Source organism: Podarcis bocagei (assembly GCF_964188305.1).
Source record: "Podarcis bocagei genome assembly, chromosome: 7".
Taxonomy (NCBI): domain Eukaryota; kingdom Metazoa; phylum Chordata; class Lepidosauria; order Squamata; family Lacertidae; genus Podarcis; species Podarcis bocagei.
This window is the reverse complement of record NC_138132.1, coordinates 3,394,392-3,417,554: the sequence shown is the minus strand read 5'-3', so window position 1 is coordinate 3,417,554 and position 23,163 is coordinate 3,394,392. Positions and strand designations below refer to the sequence as shown.

The window sequence follows — 23,163 nt, the reverse complement described above, 5'->3', positions numbered from 1 at the left end:
GTAAAAGGGTGCAAAATTATTGCTAAAATTTGACACCAAAATTTGACATCTATAACCTGAGCCACAGTGTCAAAGAAAAGAAGTTGTCATGTCCTTACCTGTTCCCATCGTAATTCTGTCGCGATGCCCGAAGGTTCAAGATGCAAGTCCTCTTCGTTCCCCAGAGAAGATCTGTGTGTTTTGGGTTCTCCATGGCCCAGGTATTTATACCTGCACAGCTTTCTGTTTTCAGGACACAAAACAGCGAGCTGGGGAACTCGACCATTCGAATGGTGTTGGGGAACTATCGCAACATGATGTTCCGAAAGCAGTCGAAGGAAAGTGAAAAAAGTCGACAGGTGCTGGCTGTGAGCCAGAGAAATTCCCAGGTAATCTTGGCTGAGTGTCTAGAGGTGATGTCATGCTTGGCGCATGAAAGGCCTTCTACCCTGGCAGGAGGAGGAGATATAGGCGTGCCCCACAGCCCTGGCATTTTGCAACTCAGCACGGCACGGGCGACCGGCGACCGGCTTGGGCAGGTGTTTCTTTTCCGGTCCCCTTGGGGTGATTTGGAAATGGGTTGTGGGGCAGCACCCTCACTTATTTCTTTTGCTCTAGGGGAAGAAAGCTCAGTGGAGCAGAGAGGTGTGTGGGCGTGAGAGGTTTGTGGCTGTGTGCCCTTGCGCTTTCATGCGACGCGATTGTGGAACTGCTGAGCTTGTGGGGGAGAGGTGGAAAAGGAAAGCCGCCTGAGAGCCTGGTTTGCGGGGAACTTCCTAGGGAATCGAGAGGTGAAGTGCCGGACTTTGAGCTCTGACCTTTGAAATGCTTTTGGTTTTTCCTTCCTGTTTTCTTTTTCTACTCCTGACTGAGCTCGAGGGAGACAGGACTGCGTTTCTCATGTGATGTCTTGTGGCCTTCGAACATTATGAAGGTTTGCTTTGCGCCTGGCAGCCTGAAGGTATGTAACCTGACGCTTTATTCTGCCTTGGTCAGACCTCCTCCCAGTTCTGGGTACCCCAGTTTAAGAAGGATATCGACAAGCTGGAAGGTGTGCAGAGGAGAGCAGCCAGAATGATGACGGGGATGGAAGCCAAGCCTGATGAGAAACAGTTGAGGGAGTTGGGTCTCTTTATCCTGGAAAAGAAGAAACGATATGAGAGCCATCTTCAAAGGGCTGTTGATGATGCAAGCTTGATGCATCAGAGACGATGACCTAAAGCAAATGATTCAAATGACAAGGAAGGAGTTTCCGACTAAACATTCGGAAGAACTTTCTCTTTGACAGTGGAAGCTGGTGGAGTCTCCTTCATTAGAGGTTTTTAAGCAGAGGTTGAAAGTTGGGATTCTTCAGCTGTGCCTTGCAGGGGGTGAGACTAGATGGCCCTTGGGATCCCTTCAAACTCTACAAACTCACGTTTCTATTATTTTTATTTTTGTTATTAGTTGCCTGTCTTTCAGCCTAAGGTCCCAGGGTGCACTGCAGCATTAGAACACAAAGCCAAGCGGATAAAATAAAACAAGAGAGCGAGAAATCTGGAATCTCTATGTAGTGTTTCTAGAAAGACAGTTGTTTTCTGGGTGTCCCTGGGACATAAATAGCTTCACAGCTTTCTGAAGCTGTCAAAAGCACAGCCAAGGATTTATTTTTTTTTGCTTGCACATGAGCAAGTATTCAAACCGCAAGCCCTGTTTTTTAATTCCTTGCAGAGGCAAAAACGGCTGTTTTGTCTCTCCGTTCCTTCCACTCTGTCTCCCCCGGTTTCATTGCAGAAGCATATTCTGGTTTATTAAAAACCAGGCAATTTCTCCAACAGCTCTCAAGGGAGGGAGGGAGGGAGTGGGAAGCATGAATCGGAGAGGTCCAGAGTCCACATCGGCGCTTGCAATTACGGAACCAGCCGTGGTAATTAGGCCGGCTTAATTAATACGGAGCGGGGCAGTGGAACCCGGAGAGCTTATATTTGCCCGGCTTATTTGTTTTATAAAGGACACATTATGTGTTTATTTGTTTTTATTATTATTTACACACACACACACACTTATAGAGTGATAAGTATAAAAGCAGACGCCGTATAAATTCAAAGCAGAGCGGGCTATCCGGAAGTTTAATCACAGGAGCAAATTTCCATGCCAAAATCAAACGCCATAAATCAATATCGCAAGGTTCCGAGTAACAGAAATGGCTTGACGTTATCCTGTCCCTTATTGCTCCAGTTACATTATAAAAAGGCTTTGTTTCTCGATAAAGACCTAATTTGTTTGCCTGCCTGCTCTGCTCCTCACCATACAGAGAAGCTTCGCACAATGTCCCAGATTTCAGTCACCTATTCTCTTATGCACAGAGCCTCTCATTTCCCCCTCCAGTTTTGACAAATAATAATTCTGGCAGCAGTTAAGAGATGGCACATTAAAACCCTGTCCTCTATTAGCACAGTTTCTTTAGCCTAGCCAAAGAGTAAAATTAGAAGATCCATAATTATTTTCATTTTGTTCTGTATTCCATGCACCCGCTTTCTCTAAGAGCCTCAGAGAACAACCGCGGGAGGCAGGTCAGGCAGGGTGAGAGCGAAAGTGATCAGCAAAAAGGAGAAGGAAGTCTCCCCAGACAGTGGAAATTGAAAGCAGCAGATGAAGGATCTGATGCCTCAATGGAGCCGTCTATTCTCTCCCCCCCCCCCAAATTAGCCTCCAACATTATTTTTTTTTTTTGGGGGGGGAGAAGGCTATTTGGGCTCCACTTTGCACAATGGAAACTCACGGGCTGGACCTGAAAGTGATATTGTTCGACTCAAGAGTCATGGGATTTCTACAAAAACAGTTTTGCGCCTGTCTATTGGGGGAGATAGGAAGCCCTGAACACATACCGGTATTTTTCAGATGTCCCTTTTATGATGAGAAAAAGGGACGCGGGTGTCACTGTGGGTTAAACCACAGAGCCTAGGACTTGCTGGTGGTTCGAATCCCCGCAACGGGGTGAGCTCCCGTTTCTCGGTCCCAGCTCCTGCCAACCTAGCAGTTCGAAAGCATGTCCAAGTGCAAGTAGATAAATAGGTACCACTCCGGCGGGAAGGTAAACGGTGGAAGTGCGTTGGAAATAGCTTGTGCGCACGCATATGGGCAAACGCTTCCCAGCCCTCCAGCCTGCTGCACGATCATCACTCAGGGGGGTGACATTCGGCGCACCAAGCCTATGCTGAGCTGTTGGGGCAGAGCTGCACCGCTTTGCCGATGGCTTCCCCCCCCTTCCCCCTTCGTTTTGACAGCTATGGGGAGGCTTGGGAATCGCGGGCGGGCGGCACGCCATTGACCCCCACTTCTGGGCTGCTTCCTGGGGGTGGGGGGAGTCTCCCCCGAGCTGTCAAAAGGAAGAGGGAAGGGAGGAAGGCTGCTGGCATAGTGGCGTGGCTCCCTCGCCCCCGCCAAGGAAGCAGCCCGCCATGGGCGGCTCGCCCCCTGGGACCATATCTGTCAACTTACAGATTTGAAAATAAGGGACCAGCAGCCTTGAAAATAAGGGACCAGCAGCCAAAATAAGGGATTTTCCAAGCACAGGTATGTTCAACTTCTGAGCCCCTCCGAGCCAAAGGCAGAAAGCCCAGCCAGCAGCCAAACGAAGCCTCAAGCGGTGGTTCCCACAGCGCAGCAACCTGGCAAAGGGTTTGCAGCAAGGGAAACCACCGTCACCTCTCCGCTGGGAAGCGCTGAGCAAAGGCGAGTCCCCAGGCAATGCGGCCGGTTTGATCGGCACAAGGCATGCAAGCGCCACCCCCCAGTCGTTCTGAGACTCCTTATTGGGCGAGCAATGCAGCCAAGCAACACAGTTGGAGCCTCCCTCCTCCCTGGCCGGCAGGGAGGGAGGGAGAGGAGCTGCTTCCTTTGAAACCCGGGAAATTTAAGGGACATCATCAATAGGGAACAGCAGCGGGATGCAGCACTGGGATAAGGGACTTTCCCGCCAAATAAGGGACGGTTGACAGCTATGCCTGGGACGCTTGCCGCAGATGGTGCCCCCCTGGGATGCTTGCCCCACCCCCAGAGTTCTACAAGATATCCTACAAGGCAGCAGAGGTTTAGGACCAGAGCTTTCCTTCTCCAATATGGGCTCCTTTCCCAGGTGGGCGAGCCCCACCTACCCCTCACTTTCCTCTACAGCGCGGGCAGAAACTACCTTCCTGACTGTTGGAGTTGGACCCCCTCTTGGTCTCGTCCGCTCCATCCACCAAAGACTGTCTTCGCATGCAGAGGAAGCCCCTAACTTACTGAGGGTTTGAGCCCCATCGGCTCCCCTCGCCTGGTTTAGCCGGCCAGCCGAAGCCAGTTCCTGGGATTGTGGCCACTGTTGCCTACTGACAGCTTCTAGGGGCCACAGGTGATAGCTACCATATTTTTCGCTCCGTAAGACACACTTTTTTCTTCCTAAAACGTAAGGGGAAATGTCTGTGCGTCTTATGGAGCGAATGTGTGGTCCCTGGAGCTGAATTGCCCAGGGGCAAAAAGCAGATCTTCCTTTTTTTTTTTTTTGAAAGAGGGAAGTGGGTGTTGAAACAAAGCCGCTGATTGTTTGCCAATTGGGGAGAGAGATAAGGGATGCTAGAGATAAAGGAAGCTGTTGCGTGGGGCTGCAATGAAGCAAAAACGTGGTTACAAAGCACGGATCCACATGGATCCTCAGGATTTTTGCATTGGGCTACCCCAAATTCACCATCAGATCACATGTCTGTGGCCACAGCATCAACCACAAAAATTATACAACCACTGTTTCGTTCAGAATAATTCTTTTCTTGTTTTCCTCTAAAAACTAGGTGCGTCTTATGGGGTGAAAAATGCAGTAAGTTCAGAGTGGGTACCAAATTAATAATAATAATAATAATAATATAAAATTTTATTTACCGGTATATCTTGTGCTCCCCTGCCGAAGCCGGGCTCAGAGTGGCTAACAACAGTAAAAGCAACACAGCATTCTAAAATCAATTCATTCTAAAATCAATTCAAAATAAAATTGATGGCAACCATTGGGCTAGACTTCTATGAGGATTACCGAAAGAGGGGGTCAGGCTGTGCCCTGGCCAAAGGCCTGGTGGAACAGCTCCGTCTTGCAGGCCCTGCGGAAAGATGTCAAGTCCCGCAGGGCCCTGGTTTCTTGGGACAGAGCGTTCCACCAGATCGGGGCCACTGCTGAAAAGGCTCTGGGTCTGGTTGAGGTCAGTCTAACCTCCCTGTGGCCTGGGACCTCCAAGATGTTTTCGTTTGAAGACCGTAAGGTGGGCAAACTACCCCAGAAGGAGCACGATGTGGCCCCCACCAGAGATACCACCCCTCATCTCACAGTCTGAACACCCCGTATATAATAAAGGAGATGATATTGGCAAGAGGGGGAAGAGGAGGGTGGCAAGGCAGCTGGCGGCTGTGGAGATCAGTGGTGAGAGAGCCCAGTTGCAGGGTTGATAGAAAGATGGCTGCAGTCCACAGACTCAAGTTGCTATTGCTGCTGGAGGGGCAAAAGGAGGACAGGGAAGTATCAAGAGGCAGGGAGTTCCAAAGGAGAGGTGCTGCGCCACCAAAAGGTAGATTTACTACGAACGCGGCATGTGCTTATATAGGAAGAGAGAGAAAGAATATTACGCAGCCACCAGAAGAATAAGCACAGGGGTACAGTTTAAACAGACACACACGGGGGGGGGGGGGAAGGAATGTCTTTCACAAAATGCAGTTCCTGGGAAATACTGACCAGCCAGGTTGCACTTTCCTTATTAAACAAAGCTTGTTGTTGTTTAGTCGTTTAGTCGTGTCTGACTCTTCGTGACCCCATGGACCAGAGCACGCCAGGCACTCCTGTCTTCCACTGCCTCCCAAACAAAGCTTAAAGTAAAGTAAAGGGACCCCTGACCATTAGGTCCAGTCGTGGCCGACTCTGGGGTTGTGGCACTCATCTCGCTTTACTGGCCGAGGGAGCCGGCGTACAGCTTCCGGGTCATGTGGCCAGCATGACTAAGCCGCTTCTGGCGAACCAGAGCAGCGCACGGAAATGCCGCTTACTTCCTTTGACGTGCTTTCGAACTGCTAGGTTGGCAGGAGCAGGGACAGAGCAACGGGAGCTCACCCCGTCGCGGGGATTCGAACCGCCGACCTTCTGATTGGCAAGTCCTAGGCTCTGTGGTTTAACCCACAGCACTACCCACATCCCCAAACAAAGCTTACTTGAGAGTAAATTTACCCACTGAAGCACAGAAGTAAGAAAAAGCTTCAAAGAGATAGAAACTAAAGGGGTAAAAGACCCATTTACCAAAGGAGGCCAGGAGTCCTGGCCGATCTTACAGAAACTGATATTATCAGGCTTCCCATAACTCCCTTAGCCAACCGAATCCAAGCTAAAACCTACACCCAGATACACAGTCACTGCCCATGGAAGTTCTACTTTTGAAAAAACGAATTACTTCCCCCCCCCAGCTGGAATGGATGCTCATTTTTCCTTTGGTCATACGTACATTCACAATACTTCTTACGATTCCTCACAAGGCCTTTTACATCATGAGGAGACCTGCTTAAGGCTAAAGGAACGTCAGACTCTACATTTAACTTATAAGAGCCATTTTGCTCAGCTAGACTATTTGCAGGGGAAATTTACGTATTCCAGAAGGCTACTTTGCAGCATATTGTAAAAGGAGACTAGAACATTGCTGCAGGTATGTTCTCTCAGAAACTCCCAAGTTTCAACAATATTTTTTTAAAAACAAAAAATCAAAGTTACAAATATTCTTCCTCCCTTAAGCTGTAGAGGGAAGGGGGGGAGGCAGTTTCCCCTCTCAGACCACAGGCATACACATACAAATGATTTTTTTACTACTTGGAAAGAGATTCTCCCTTTCTAGACTCCCTCAAATAACAAACATTTACACACCTCATTCCCCCCCCCCCAATATTTGCCATGTTTGATCAGGCCCAACACGTCTTTTTTAAACTAATATTTTGAAGCAAGCTTGCAATTTAAAACTCTGTGCATGTAAGATAGCAGCCATAGGATGTTACCTGTGAAGCCAATTTAAACACACACACAAACATTTCTAGACCTTTGAGTACAAAAATTATTTGCTCCAAGGGAAACAAAGATTTCCAACAAGTGGATTTTTTTTTCTTCCTGCCTTCTGAGCCCATTAGGTTTACAGTTTCATGTCCTGGCATTCTCTTCCTGTTATGTACTGAAGTTCTCACCCTGGGCCAGCAGGGGGATACTTTAGATAGTTATGCAAGTGAAGGATCGAAAGTGACGTTCAGTGATTGGATAGTTTTAGAAAATGGCAACAGTTGCATTGTTCTGGAGCTCTATATAAGCAGGCTGACTGAGCCCCTCAGTTCAGTTCTGTTCCAGCTTACAAATAAAGAGCTGCTTTGGAAGAATCGCTGTGTCGTCTGATATGTTCACCCACAACTTAACACTTCCAGTTTAACGACGCAAACTGAAAAGGCAAATCTGAGGTGGAGGCTTATGAAAAACTTTCCTATCAGGGGGAACCCGGTCACTATACTTTGAACAAAGGGTACCCAGTATAACTAGAACCAAGTAGCACTAATAGGAAATAAATAATAACAAAAAAAAAAAAAAATCCCAAAAGGACTCACTATAGAAAATTTAAGACCTGGGGCTCAGCTGGGAGTCACAGGTTTCTGAGCTGAGCTCCCTTGCAGATGCAATGCCTTTGCAGAGATGTTGCTGTTATAAGAAAAAAACTGTTCCTTTCCCCCATATGGGGTACCCAAGAGTCATTATAGTGTCCTTATGTAGGTTCCCTATTGGTAGGAGAAAATAACAGAGGCTAACCAGAGAATATTGAGAAGCAAAGCAGCTAGTAAGCTTGGTCTTATTAACTGTTGCAACAGGGTCCTCACTCACCACACGCAGGAGGAGAGAGGAGGAACCCAGAACAATGGTGTGCAAGCCCTATAGTCTTTTGAAATTGCCCACCCTGTAGCTCAAGACGCCCCCCCCAAAAAAACCCCCCCATCATACATATATCACAGAAGGAGGTGGTCTACAGCAGAAATCCTGTTTGCCAGGATATCTGTTAATGGTCACTGATTGCTTTACCTGGGCAGCCTGGCCATTCTTTTGTGATGGTAAATAGTTCCTGACTTCAGATCACGTTGTTGTTGTTGTTGTTGTTGTTGTTGTTGTTGTTGTTGTTGTTGTTGTTGTTTAGTCGTGTCCGCCTCTTCGTGACCCCCTGGACCAGAGCACACCAGGCACTCCTGTCTTCCACTGCCTCCCGCAGTTTCGTCAAACTCATGCTGGTAGCTTTGAGAACACTGTCCCACCATCTTGTCCTCTGTCGTCCCCTTCTCCTTGTGCCCTCCATCTTTCCCAACATCAGGGTCTTTTCCAGGGAGTCTTCTCTTCTCCTGAGGTGGCCAAAGTCTTGGAGCCTCAGCTTCAGGATCTGTCCTTCCAGTGAGCACTCAGGGCTGATTTCAGGGATTCAGGTCACAGGCTCACCCTATTCATACCCAAATGTGCCCTTAAGGCAGGATCTGTGAGCACAGAGACAATGGGGAGGCTTTTCGCATTTTCATCCAAACTGCAGAGGAATATTTGAGGTCACTGAAAGAGTCAAAATGGCTTCAGGATTGTTCTCCCATACTATTTCAGACACGTGGTTTATATATTTATGTATGTGTTTGCCTGGTGGGACGCGGGTGGCGCTGTGGGTTAAACCACAGAGCCTAGGACTTGCCGATCAGGTCGGCGGTTCGAATCCCCGTGACGGGGTGAGCTCCCGTTCCTCAGTCCCTGCTCCTGGCAACCTAGCAGTTCAAAAGCACGAAGTGCAAGTAGATAAATAGGTACCACTCTGGTGGGAAGTAACAGCATTAATATGAGAATTATAAGGTCTAAGATATAAAATGAATGTTCATAAATGTATCAGGCAAAAGGTAAAGGTAAAGGGACCCCTGACCATTAGGTCCAGTCGTGGCCGACTCTGGGGTTGCGGCGCTCATCTCGCTTTATTGGCCGAGGGAGCTAGCGTACAGCTTCCAGGTCATGTGGCCAGCATGACTAAGCCGCTTCTGGTGAACCAGAGCAGTGCATGGAAACGCCGTTTACCTTCCCGCCGGAGCGGCGCCTATTTATCTACTTGCACTTTGACATGCTTTCGAACTGCTAGGTTGGCAGAAGCAGGGACCGAGCAACGCGAGCTCACCCCATAGCGGGGATTCGAACCGCCAGCCTATGATCGGCAAGCCCTAGGCTCTGTGGTTTAACCCAAATTATGCCCCAAATCCCTCTCCCAGTGTCTCATGACAGATTTAACCTGCGTTCATCCTTTGTGTGCCATTCCAGAAGCAATTTATACATTTTCGACAGGAGTTTTATATTACAGTATTTGTGAGTGAGTGGTTTGTTAATGTGCAGCGGAGACTCTTTGTCTTTTTCTGCTGGTGTGGAGAGGCAAGGCTCTTGGGATGGGGGGGGTGTCTCTCACCCCACTTCCAATTTCCTCGTAACACCTGTAACAAAGCCAGTTCCATCGATACAGCGGGCACATGTGGGGGAAGGGATACTTGTAGGCAAACTGGTCCCCAGGTAAGGACTTAATATATCAACAGTACTTTATTTTCAAATAACCTTGAACTTGGCCTGGCGGAAAACCGGCAACCCTTGTAAGTCTCTGAGCTCAGGGGTTTACGTGCTGACAAGGCCTCGCTCCCGTCAGCAATCGTGCTGCAACATTTAATTGGCTATATCCAGCGTTCAATTGGTGATGGTTCTGCTTTTCCTGCTGGGATGGAGAGAGGCACTTGTGGGATTTTTCTCCAGGACCAAAATAACTTAACTGGTTGGTCCGTGCCTCGGTGTGGCGTTGTTGTCGGAGATTTGCTTCTCAGCCTGAAGCAGGTAAATACCTCGGGACGACTCTGTCTGCGTCACCCGTCACCGGAGGCTCCTCTTTGCCTCTGTACCGTTTTCCTTTATCCTGAAAGAGCCCTTTCCTCTGCTGATATGAAAGCCAAGCATGTCAAAATATTCACTGGGTGCAAATCCATCAATAAACTCTTTTTTTCTTCAAAGAAACCACCTCAGATTTTGCTGAAGTGTGCAAAATGGCAGGCTGTGTGTAAACCATGGGTAGGCAACCTAAGGCCCGGGGGCCGGATCCGGCCCAATTGCCTTCTAAATTCGGCCCGCGGACAGTTCGGAAATCAGTGTGTTTTTACATGAGTAGAATGTGTGCTTTTATTTAAAATGCGTCTCTGGGTTATTTGTGGGACATAGGAATTCGTTCATTCCCCCCCTCAAAATATAGTCCGGCCCCCCCACAAGGGGGGGGGGTCAGTCTGAGGGACAGTGGACCTGCCCTCTGCTGAAAAGGTTTGCTGACCCCTGGTGTAAACCTAAGTGCTCATACGTGGGCTGCTTATCTGTGGGTGTGCGCTGGATGATGAATGCACCCACTTCCCTGCTTGGAGACTGAGGTTGAGAAGGGGCCAGGAAGGGCGACCAGAAGGATCAGGGGAAAGGTGTTAAGTTGTGGGTGAACATCTCAGACGACACAGCGATTCTTCAAACAGCTCTTGTTTATTCACAGGCCAGAACAGAACTGAACTGAAGGGTTCAGCCAGCCTGCTTATATAGAGCTCCACTACAACACAATGGTAACCACTTTCTGTCCAATCACTGAACATCACTTTCAATCCCTTATTTGCATATGTGGACCTGAGTGAAAACTATCTACAGTCTCCCCCTGCTGGCCCAGGGTGAGAACTTCAGTACATAAGAGAAAGAAAGTCTGCAAAGAGGAGTAAGCGGAGACAGGACAGAGTCGTATAAAGTTATGCATGGTGCTGGTTTTTCCCAAACCATAGAATTGTCAAGTTGAAAGGGACTCCTGAGGGTCATCTATTGCAACCCCCTGCAAGAATCTCAACTAAAGTAAAGAAGACCATCCAAGAGAAAGTTCTTCTGAATGTTTAGTCAGAATCTCCTTTCTTGTTATTTGAATCCATTGGATTGGGTTCTTCGGCGTAAAACAAGCTTACTCATATCTCCTCTCGGTCTTCTCTTCTCCAGGCTAAACATACCCAACTCCTTCAACCGCTCCTCATCAGGCTTGGCTTCCAGACCCTTGATCATCTTGGTCGCCTTCCTCTGCACATTTCCCAGCTTGTCAACATCCTTCTTAAATTGGGGTGCCCAGAACTGGACACAGTACAATTTCAGGGCCATCCAGTGAAGGCGAATGATGGAAGATTCAGGGCAGGGGGAAAATAAGTACTTCTCCAAACAGCTCATAGTTAAAAAATAGAACTTGCAGGCCATCCAATATGTAATGTGATAGATGTATTAAGAAGTAGGGTAAAAGGTGAATTGGCCTTGTTAAAAATGGATGTTTATAAGGTTTTCGATACAATAAGACATAAGTTATTGGAGAGTATTATGATGAAGGCAGGAATAAGTAAAAATTTTGTGCAGGCGATCCGAGAATTATATGGAGAAGGGAAGGCAGTAGTCAGAGTGAATGGAGTGAATGGAGGGATCTCTGAACAAATTACTATAAAAAAGGGGGGGGTTAAACAAAAAACGAAGATCATGGCCACTGGGCCCATCACCTCCTGGCAAATAGAAGGGGAAGAAATGGAGGCAGTGAGAGATTTTACCTTCTTGGGCTCCATGATCACTGCAGATGGTGACAGCAGTCACGAAATTAAAAGACGCCTGCTTCTTGGGGGAAAAGCGATGACAAACCTGGACAGCATCTTAAAAAGTAGAGACATCACCTTGCCAACAAAGGTCCATATAGTTAAAGCTCTGGTTTTCCCAGTAGTGATGTATGGAAGTGAGAGCTGGACCATAAAGAAGGCTGATCGCCAAAGAATGGATGCTTTTGAATTCTGGTGCTGGAGGAGACTCTTGAGAGTCCCATGGACTGCAAGAAGATCAAACCAGTGGCGTAGCGTGGGTTGTCAGCACCCGGGGCAAGGCAAGTAATTTGCGCCCCCTAACCCTAACCCCCAGATGTTGCGCCCGGTGCGGCCGGCCCCCCTGCACCCCCCACGCTACGCCACTGGATCAAACCTCTCCATTCTGAAGGAAATCAGCCCTGAGTGCTCCCTGGAAGGACAGATCCTGAAGCTGAGGCTCCAAGACTTTGGCCACCTCATGGGAAGAGAAGACTCCCTGGAAAAGACCCTGATGTTGGGAAAGATGGAGGGCACAAAGAGAAGGGGACGACAGAGGACGAGATGGTGGGACTGTGTTTTTGAAGCTACAAACATGAGTCTGACCAAACTGCGGGAGGCAGTGGAAGACAGGAGTGCCTGGCGTGCTCTGGTCGAGGGGGTCACGAAGCGTCGGACACGACTAAACAACAACAACAAACAAGGTTGCCCCCTCTCACCATTACTATTTGTGTTGGGTATGGAGTACCTGGCAGATAGGATTAGAAATTCAGTAAGAATAAAAGGATATAAGATGGGAAAGGAGGGAATCAAGTTGAATATGTATGCGGATGATATTTTATTACTATTAACAAATCCGTTATCCATTAGATAGCGTAAGAGAATTGATGATAATATTGAAAGACTTTAAAGATAGGTCTGGACTGGGAGTTAATATGGAGAACTCCGAAATTATGTACTGGGATGTAAAGCCAGAGGAAAAGAAGGAGGTAGCAAAAATAACTGGGATGGATACAAAGAGGAAAAATAAATACAGTAAATGTGGAACTTGCTCCCTTTCTTTAGAGGCCCAAAAGCACCGGGCTGCCATGCTGTGATTAAAAATATGAGACTTCCTCTCCAATGACTATCATTATTATTATTTATCAGATTTGTAGTTCAAAATACAAAACAAAAAATGTGAATGCAAAATACATAATAAAACGGAAATGAAAACAAATCAATGCCTGGATAGCTCAGCTAGTTGGAGTGTGGTGCTGATAATGCCAGGGTTGCAGGTTTGATCCCCGTATGGGGCAGCTGCATATTCCTGCCTTGCAGGGGGTTGGACTAGATGATCCTTAGGGTCCCTTCCAACTCTGCAATTCTATGATACCAATAATCCCCCACCCACACATTTAAAAGGGCATAGATTTATTACTCAGCTAAAGGCCTGGTTGAAGAGGAATGTACCTAAAGGTACGTAATGAAGGTGCCAAATTAACCTCCCTGGGGACAGCATTCCACAAACAGGGAGCCACCACAGAGAAGGCCCCGTTCTCACGTTGCCCTCCTCCAGATCTGTTCTGGAGGCGACACACAAAGAAGGGCCTCAAATGGTGATCTCAGGATCCAGAGAGGTGATCCTTAAGGTATTGCAGTCCTGAGCCACTTAAGGCTTTTTAGGTCAAAGCCAGCATTTTGGCTGCCTTTCTGCACCAAATTAGGGACACGGGTGGCGCTGTGGGTTAAACCACAGAGCCTAGGACTTGCCGATCAGAAGGTCGGCAGTTCGAATCCCCGCGACAGGGTGAGCTCCCATTGCTCGGTCCCTGCTCCTGCCCACCTAGCAGTTCGAAAGCACGTCAAAGTAGATAAATAGGTACTGCTCCGGTGGGAAGGTAAACAGCGTTTCCGTGTACTGGTTCGCCAGAAGCGGCTTAGTCCTGCTGCCCACATGACCCGGAAGCTGCACGCCGACTCCCTCGGCCAATAAAGTGAGATGAGCGCCACAACCCCAGAGTTGTCCGCGACTGGACCTAACGGTCAGGGGTCCCTTTACCTTTACCTGCACCAAATGCAAAAGATCACAGCAGGGTGGATTTGCACTGATGTGTGGGGACATCACGGAGGCTTTAACCCTGCCTGTCTTCCTCAGTGGGGCAGCCGTGTTGTGTTGGGGGACTCGGACAGCCTCTGCTATATGGTCCGAGCACGGAATGGAGCGGACTGCTGTGGCCGGCTGAGGCTCCCCCTGCCAGACCTAGCAGCTCCCCTGTGGGCTGAGACGAGGGAAGCTGGCTTCGTAAGAGTCGCTGAGCTGGGTCTGACGGGAGGCAGTCTGAGCACAGCCTCGTCTGGGTTTTCTGACAGGAGCCAGACTGATGCACAGCAGGGAGCCCGGCTTGCAAGATGCATCGAGAAGGGAGCTCCCCTGCCCTCGCCAGAACGCCCTGATGCCAGTCTCCAGCACGGGCACAACCGGCCCACACTTGAGGCAAGCTGAAGGGACCACCGCTGGTGGCAGGATCTACAGGGGCAGCAGACCCAGCCTCCAAGTAATGCGTTGCCCTGTAGTGATCAGGTGGGATTGCTATGCAGAATTATAACAAATATGGAGTAAGCCATTTGTGTCAGCAAGGAAAGCATTGCATTTAAGCCATTTTGATATGATTTCTGATCAATCCACGCCTCTTATTAGACTCTTGAAATTGCTCACCCTGTAGCTCCAGGTAAAGGTAAAGGGACTCCTGACCATTAGGTCCAGTCATTGCCGATTCTGGAGTTGCGGCACTCATCTCGCTTTACGGGCCGAGGGAGCCGGCGTACAGCTTCCAGGTCATGTGGCCAGCATGACTAAGCCGCTTCTGGCGAACCAGAGCAGCGCACGGAAACGCCTTTTACCTTCCCGCCGGAGCGGTACCTATTTATTTACTTGCACTTTGACGTGCTTTTGAACTGCTAGGTAGGCAGGAGCAGGGACTGAGCAACGGGAGCTCAATCCGTCACGGGGATTCGAACTGCCAACCTTCTGATCGGCAAGTCCTAGGCTCTGTGGTTTAACCCACAGCGCCACCCGCGTCCCAAGACCCCCCAAAAAGCAACATACAAGCATCACAGAAGGGGCGGTCTACAGCAGAAATCCTCTCTGCCAGGATACCTGATAATGGTCACTGATTGCTTTACCTGGGCAGCCTGGCCATTCTTTTGTGATGGTTAATCCTTTAGTTCCTGAATCCAGGTCACAGGCTCACCCTATTCATCCACAAATACACCCTTAAGACAGGATTTGCAAGCAAAAAGACAATGGGAAGACTTTCTCCATTTGCCTCCCTCCTTGCAGAGATATATATCGAGGTCAGTTTGGGAGAGTCAGAATGGCTCCAGGATTGCTTTCCCATACTATTTCAGACACGTGGGTCATATCTTTAGATATGTGTGCATTTATGAATATTTGTTCTATATTTGAGACCTTAGAATTCTTATAACAGTTCTAACTTGGCGCTGAGTGCGAAAGCCCTTTTTTCTCTCTGTCCTGAATAATGCAACATTCAAATTTGATGGATCTCCACGAGTTTTAGCGTTGGGAGGGGGGGGGAGTTTTCTCTGCCCACTTCTTCCATGCCAGGCAGAATTTTAGAAACTTCTAACATGCTACGGCCAACTTACCATCCATGTTCACCCCCCTCTCCTGCACCAATCCCCCCCCCCAATTTGTCATTGTTCCCCTTAACCTGGAAGCAATCATTGCTGGTTTATGGTTTTTCCTGGAAGGGGCTTGAAATTTTGCCCATCAGCTGATAGAGTCACTGTTATGTACTGAGCTGAATAGGATCCAGAATGCAGCAGTCTGATTTGTCCTAGAACAATAGGATCCAGAATGCAGCAGTCTGATTGGTCTGCAGGAGCCACCCAATCCAGCTCCAGGTGGAAGGGAATCCGCAACCTGATTGGCCTACAGGAGAATCCCAGAATTATCCAATCACGTGGGGCCCATTGTGTAAATACAGTAGTACCTCGGGTTAAGTACCGTATATTTTGCACCATAACACTCACTTTTTTCCTCCTAGAAAGTAAGGGGAAATGTCTGTGCGTGTTATGGAAGGAATGCCTACGGGTGGCATGCCTACGGATTTTCCTCCTCTAAAAACTACGTGCGTGTTATGGTCGGGTGCGTGTTATAGAGCAAAAAATATGGTACTTAATTCGTTCCGGAGGTCCGTTCTTAACCTGAAACTGTTCTTAACCTGAAGCACCACTTTAGCTAATGGGGCCTCCCACTGCCGCCCTTCCGCCGGAGCACGATTTCTGTTCTCATCCTGAAGCAAAGTTCTTAACCCGAGGTACTATTTCTGGGTTAGCGGAGTCTGTAACCTGAAGTGTACGTAACCTGAAGTGTATGTAACCCAAGGTACCACTGTAATGTATATAAAGCAGACATTTTTGGGGGAACTTCCTCACTACTATGAGCTGAATAAAGAGCATGAAATCCACTCTCGACTCCGAGTATATTTTAGTCACATAGCCAGGGTGTGGCGAGGAGAAACGTCAACAGGCCCTGACAAGTGCCCTGGGAAGGAAGCTTCGCCCGAAATCCAGACTGCGCCACCATTCGTCATGCGCAGCCCTTGGAGGAAAGAGGGAGAGGGAGGGAGAGAGATGCAAAAATGCTGACCCCAGCTTTTGCAACTCCCCTGGCGGGTAGAGAGTGAGAGAGCAAGAGCGCGAGAGAGAGAGCAGTTGCACAAATCCCATTAAGACCATGCAAACCTTTCTCTGAACACCAGAGCGGATTCCCAGCCTGGGTCTGCCGGGGGCAAAGTGAGCTACCAGCGCTGAGCATCTTTTGTTCTTTCCCACGCACCTGCAAGCCTTTGTCTGTGGGAAATGTCAAGGGCCCTGAAAGCCCAGCCGCTTCCCTCGCTCTTCAGTTGAGAGGCCTCATTGTGGCTGCCCACGTTTCATGGAAGTCGGGGGGTGTGCAGGACAGGGCCATGAGAAGACCCTGATGGGCCAAGCTAAGGTCCCCGATAGTCCAGTATGTTTCCGAGCACAATTCAAAGTGTTGGTGCAGGCCCTAAATGGCCTCGGTCCTGTATAACTGAAGGAGCGTCTCCACCCCCATCGTTCAGCCTGAGGTCCAGCGCCGAGGGCCTTCTGGCGGTTCCCTCCCTGCGAGGAGTGAGGTTACAGGGAACCAGGCAGAGGGCCTTCTCGGTGGTGGTGCCTGCCCTGTGGAATGCCCTCCCACCAGATGTCAAGGAAATAAACAACTATTTGACTTTTAGAAGACATCTGAAGGCAGCCCTGTTTAGGGAAGTTTTTAATGTTTGATGTTTTTTATTGCATGGGTAGGCAAACTAAGGCCCGGGGGCCAGATCCAGCTCAATCGCCTTCTAAATCCGGCCCACGGATGGTCCAGGAATCAGTGTGTTTTTACATGAGTAGAATGTGTGCTTTTATTTAAAATGCATCTCTGGGTTATTTGTGGGGCATAGGAATTCGTTCACCCCCCCAAGAAAAATTATAGTCCTGCCCCCCACAAGGTCTGAGGGACAGTGGACCGGCCCCCTGCTGAAAATGTTTGCTGACCCCTGTTTTATTGTATTTTAAATATTCTGTTGGGAGCAACTCAGAGTGGCTGAGGAAACTCAGCCAGGCGGTGGTGGTTGTTGTTAAAAACTTCCCTAAATAGGGCTGCCTTCAGATGTCTTTAGGATAGCTGCTTATTTCCTTTACATCTGAAGGGAGGGCGTTCCACAGGGCGGGCGCCACCACCGAGAAGGCCCTCTGCCTGGTTCCCTGTAACTTGGCTTCTCACAGTGAGAGAACCGCCAGATGACCCTCGGCGCTGGACCTCAGTGTCCGGGCAGAATGATGGGGGTGGAGACTCGCCTTCAGGTATACTGGACCGAGGCCATTTAGGGCTTTCAAGGTCAGCACCAACACTTTGAATTGTGCTCGGAAACGTCCTGGGAGCCAATGAAGGTCTCTCAGGACCGGTCTTATGTGGTCCTGGTGGCCGCTCCCAGTCACCAGTCTAGCTGCTGCATTCTGGATTAATTGCAGTTTCTGGGTCACCTTCAAAGGTAGCCCCACGTAGAGCGCATAGCAGTAGTCCAAGCGGGAGATAACTAGGGCATGCACCACTCTGACGAGACAGTATGCGGGCAGGTAGGGTCTCATCCAGCGTACCAGATGGAGCTGGTAGACAGCTGCCCTGGACACAGAATTGACCTGTGCCTCCATGGACAGCTGTGAGTCCAAAATGACTCCCAGGCCGCGCACCTGGTCCTTCAGGGGCACAGTTGCCCCATTCAGGACCAGGGAGTCCTCCACACCAGCCCACCTCCTGTCCCCCAAAAACAGTACGTACTTCTGTCTTGTCAGGATTCAACCTCAATCCATTAGTCACCATCCTTCCTCCAAAATGATGTACCTTTGGTATACCACGCCAATGAAAATGGCCAAAATGTAGCTCCAATAAGTGTTGGAAGTGTAAAAAGAAGGACAGTACTTTTTATCAACTATGGTGGAATTGTAAAATAGTTAAATATTATTGGGAAATGATATATAATGAAATGAAAAAAAATGTTTAAGATAACTTTTGTTAAAACCCCAGAAGCTTTTTCGTTAGGAATTTTAGATCAAGATTTGCCAAAGGAGAAACACAGTCTCTTTATGTATGCAACAACCGCGGCAAGGATGTTATTGGCACAAAGATGGAAAAGCGATAAAATGGCAGCTGAAGAAGTTTATTATTTTTGTAAAGTGATATGTCATAAAGGTCATCGCCTGTAAAATTTTATTTTCAGTTTATGAAACAATTCTATATTCTCCCACCACGCTGATGAAGATCTACGAAACAGCAGTCAATATTCGGAATCTCTGTTCAGTGTTGGACATTATATTTGCTGAATACACACAGCTTCACAGCTTATCTTTCATTGTACAAGTTTGGTACCTCTCTTCATTTAAAGACTTTCAGAGACTTTGAGCTCCTGGTCTCTCTCCTGTAATAAGAAGCGCATAACCTCCGTCTCTGGTTTCCATGTTGGAATACATAGATGGTCTAGAAATTGTTGGCAGAGATCATCATTTTACACTTAAGGGCCGTGTGAGCTAGAGTTTCCACCAGGTGGGCATCGCATGAGCAGATCCTGTCTCCTTCTGCCAAACCCACAAACCTGCCCCAAAGGAGGTTAGAAGGATTAGAATTGAGCCTAGCCAGCGAAAAGGCCTAACAGAGCTGTTCAACAATGGCAGAGACACCTTCAGAAGGTGGATTGGCCAGGGAGAAGAGTCGGTGGAAGAAGACTGGAGGAAATTTAAAACTTATTTACAGAAATATTTTTGAATGGTGATGACATTGAAATGAATTGAAGGGGTTCTAGCAACAAGGTAAAATGTAAGAGGGGATTGATAATAGATAAACTAATAGGATATGAATTTGCTGAACCAATTCTTAAAAGGGATACAAAAAAGGGAGGCGTGAGGAAGTCAGGAAAATAAGTTAACTAAAGATGAGAAATCAAAAAAGAGGGAGTTTTGTTTTCTTTTATATGTGTTTTTTCTTCTTCTTTTTTGTGTTTAATGTTTGTATTTTTGTATTTTGTAATTTTGTATTTTTCTGTTTTTGTATTTTTCTGAACTTTTCTATTGATAAAACTTAATAAAATATTAATGAAAAAAACCAAACAGAAGGTGGATTGGAATGATTAACAACTCGGGAGTTGCTGCGTCATTAAACTTATGATGATAGACTTGGACAACAGCTTGGAATGGAAGATTGGAACGGAGTCAGGGAAAGCTGCACTGGCAAATAGACAGTTGAATATATATATATATATATATATATATATACACACACACACACACACACACACACACACACACACACACACAAATAAAGCTGTATTCGATGGACGAAAGATGTATGATTTCTGACATGACTGAGAATCGTAGAGCCACGGACGGAGAACTTTAAAGTGTTAAGATTGGGATGTGGAAAATATGGAAACAACAAGAAGAGGCAGGATCGAAGATAATAATAATAATAATAATAATTATAATAATTATAATAATACTTTTTTATTTATATCCCACCCTCTGCAGCTGAAGCTGGGCTCAGAGTGGCTAACAACAGTAAAAGTAACACAGTTTACATAAAATCACAATCAATTAATTGACATACATTCTAAAATCAATTCATTCTATTTTTTTTTGAATTATTTTTTGTTCATTTTACAATACAAAAATATAAAAACACATAACACAATTTTTCACAAATACATTTTTCTGGAGTTTCCTCAGCTCTTCTGCAAATCCTCCGTTGTAGTCCTTTAAAACCAATTCATTCTAAAATCGATTCAGATATTGGAGATACACTTCAAAGGCCCAGACTACGGGGAGCCCCGAAAAAAAAATCATAATTAATCATTTGGATGGTAATTTGGCTGTTTTTTTTATTTTAGTTAATTGTTTTTAATTGGATTGTGATGGATATGTTAATTGGCTGTTTTATTGGAAAATCAATGAAAATGATTTTAAAAAAGAAGGTGGTTTCTAAGCCAAGGTTTGATGTCTGTCTGTCATGGATGCTTCACTTGAGATTCCTGCATCGCAGGGGGTTGGAATAGATGACCTCCAGGGGTACCTTCCGACTTTACGGTTCTACGACTCCTCTCTCCGAACGTAAAGACAATGTTTCTTTGTAGGCAAACCACACTCAAGGCAACCCACGCAATGTGAGGAAGTTTACGTAATTCACTAATAAAATTTAAAGGGTCGTAAACAACAGGCTAATGAAAAGGCATCGTATTAATAAACATGCAATAAAATTATACAGCCCACAGAAAATTCATAACTGAAGTCTAGCAGTAAAGATACAGGAATATCATCCAGGTAGCAGCAAAAATAAGACACCTCCAAAATTAAACATCGACCCGCCCCCCACCACAGCAGCCCCTAACCCAGGGGTCTGCAACCTTTAAGACAAAAAGAGCCACTTGGACCCGTTTCCGAAAAAACAACAACAACTGGGAGCCGCAAAAACATTGCAACATTTAAAACAAATATAACACTGCATATATTGTTTCTGGCCTTAATGCTATATATACAGGATCGTGCAGTCAGCTGTCAATCTCAAGAAAAAAGGACAAATTAATAGCTAATTAAAATATTTAATTTACAACCAGGTAACCAGGTTAATGGGACTTTTGCTCCTGAACCTCAGTGCTCAGTGTCTGCACATCAGGGCTGTAAGACGTCACCTTCATTTTCACACAGGCTTGCAAGCTGTCATCTGTGAGGCGTGATCGGTGTTTGTTTTTAATATAGTTCATGTTGGAGAAGACCTGCTCACATACATATGTGGAAGAGACCACAAGGGCCATCGAGTCCAACCCCCTGCCAAGCAGGAAACACCATCAGAGCACTCCTGACATATGGTTGTCAAGCCTCTGCTTAAAGACCTCCAAAGAAGGAGACTCCACCATACTCCTTGGCAGCAATTCACCAAACTTTCACCTGCTTAAGTTTAAAAAGGGGCTTCAAGCAACTAAAAAGGGGCTTCAGGCAACTAACTCCACATGGAATTCCACGCGACCGCGACTGCATAATCAATGCCACAAAATGCCAAAGAAAATTAACCAGGGCCCCAGTGAACCATAAATCATAATCAGTGCCTGATGTAAATAATAATTAATAATGAGGGCCCAATGTCATCCTCGTCATTATAAAAATAATCCCTCTCTTCGCGCCGCCCAGCCTCCCAAGAAAAAACCCCCACTTCAAACGGTCACAAAGCACAAATTCCACGTGACCGCGACTTGCTATGCCCAATAATCAATGCCCCAAAATGCCATAGAAAATTAATCAGGGCCCCAGTGTACCATAAATCATAATCAGTGCCTGATGTAAATAATAATTAATAATGAGGCATTCGTCATTATAAAAATACCGTATTTTTCGCCCCATAGGACGCTCCGTCCCATAGGACGCACCTAGTTTTTTTGGGGGGAAATAAAGGGAAAAAAATTTCCCTTTATTTCCCCCCCCAAAAGCAGGTCGGGGAAACCGAACCAGGTCGAGGAACAGCGGGATGGCGGCGCTGCGCCTCCCTGCTGTCCCCCGAGCTTGTGGGGCTGGCCGATGTCTGCCCTGCGCGAGGGGCGCTCTGCATCAGGGCGCCCCCCCCCCTGTGGGGCGGCAGGCTGCTATCCGCAGCGTGGGGAGCCTTGCCGGGAAGTCCGGCAAGGCTCCCCACGCTGCGAATGTCTGCCTGGTGAGGGGGGCGCTCTGCTTTAGGGCGCCCCACCCGCCCGCCGGGCGGCAGGCTGCTCACCTCCGCCCCTCGCCTCCGCCCCTCGCCTCCGCCCCTCGCCTCCTCCCCTCGCCACCGCCCCGGAGCCGCAGCAAAGGCTTTAAAGAGCCGCATGCTGCTCTGGAGCCGCAGGTTGCCGACCCCCGCCCTAACCAATAACCTGCTCTGATAGTACTTAAATGGCATAATAGGACAAAAAATTAAGGGGAGGACAAATCTCAAAGGGAAAACTTTCTGGTACGAACGGGAAAGACACAAGTGTCTCCTCATGTATAGATTCAAATATGTACAAGTGTAGAAAACTCTTGTCCAATTGAAATGGGCTAAATAATGCTCATAGAATCAAAGAACTGTAGAGTTGGAATGGACCCTGGGGTCATCTAGTCCAACCCCTGCAGTGCAGGAATCGCAGCTGAATAATTCCTGCCAGGTGGCCATCCGTTGAAAAACTTCCAAGTAAGGAGAGCCCACTCCCTTCTGAGGGAATCTGGTCTTCTGCCTCGAGCTCTTGCCTTCAGAAAGTTCTTCATAGTGTTTAGCTGAGATCTCCTGTCTTGCAATCTGAATATGGGAAAATGTGAGGCCCATGACCAATACCAAGATGAAGGTCAACCAGGCTTGTGTGCTGAGCAGCTGCCTTATGGAAGTCGGTCACGGGCAACTTACAACTGTCAGGAGTCCAGGTTCCCAGCTTGATAACACAGTTGTTATTGTTTGGTCGTTTAGTCGTGTCCGCCTCTTCATGACCCCATGGACCAGAGCACGCCAGGCACTCCTGTCTTCCACTGCCTCCCGCAGTTTGGTCAGACTCATGCTGGTAGCCTCGAGAACACTGTCCCACCATCTCGTCCTCTGTCGTCCCCTTCTCCTTGTGCCCTCCATCTTTCCCAACATCAGGGTCTTTTCCAGGGAGTCTTCTCTTCTCATGAGGTGGCCAAAGTCTTGGAGCCTCAGCTTCAGGATCTGTCCTTCCATTGAGCACTCAGGGCTGATTTCCTTCAGAATGGAGAGGTTTGATCTTCTTGCAGTTCATTGGACTCTCAAGAGTCTCCTCCAGCACCAGAATTCAAAAGCAACCATTCTCTGGCGATCAGCCTTCTTTATGGTCCAGCTCTCACTTCCATACATCACTACTGGGAAAACCACAGCTTTTACTATACGGACCTTTGTCGGCAAGGTGATGTCTCTGCTTTTGAAGATGCTGTCTA

General features: G+C 47.6%; 1 long non-coding RNA gene across 1 annotated transcript; it reads left to right on the top strand.

The window, feature by feature from the left end:
- The first annotated feature begins 538 nt into the window (after positions 1 to 538).
- LOC308590652 lies at positions 539 to 19,460 on the top strand. Its single transcript, XR_014009842.1, has 4 exons — positions 539 to 940; positions 14,005 to 14,215; positions 18,447 to 18,912; positions 19,336 to 19,460. It is a non-coding gene; the product is annotated as an uncharacterized lncRNA (long non-coding RNA).
- Positions 19,461 to 23,163: the final 3,703 nt, after the last annotated feature.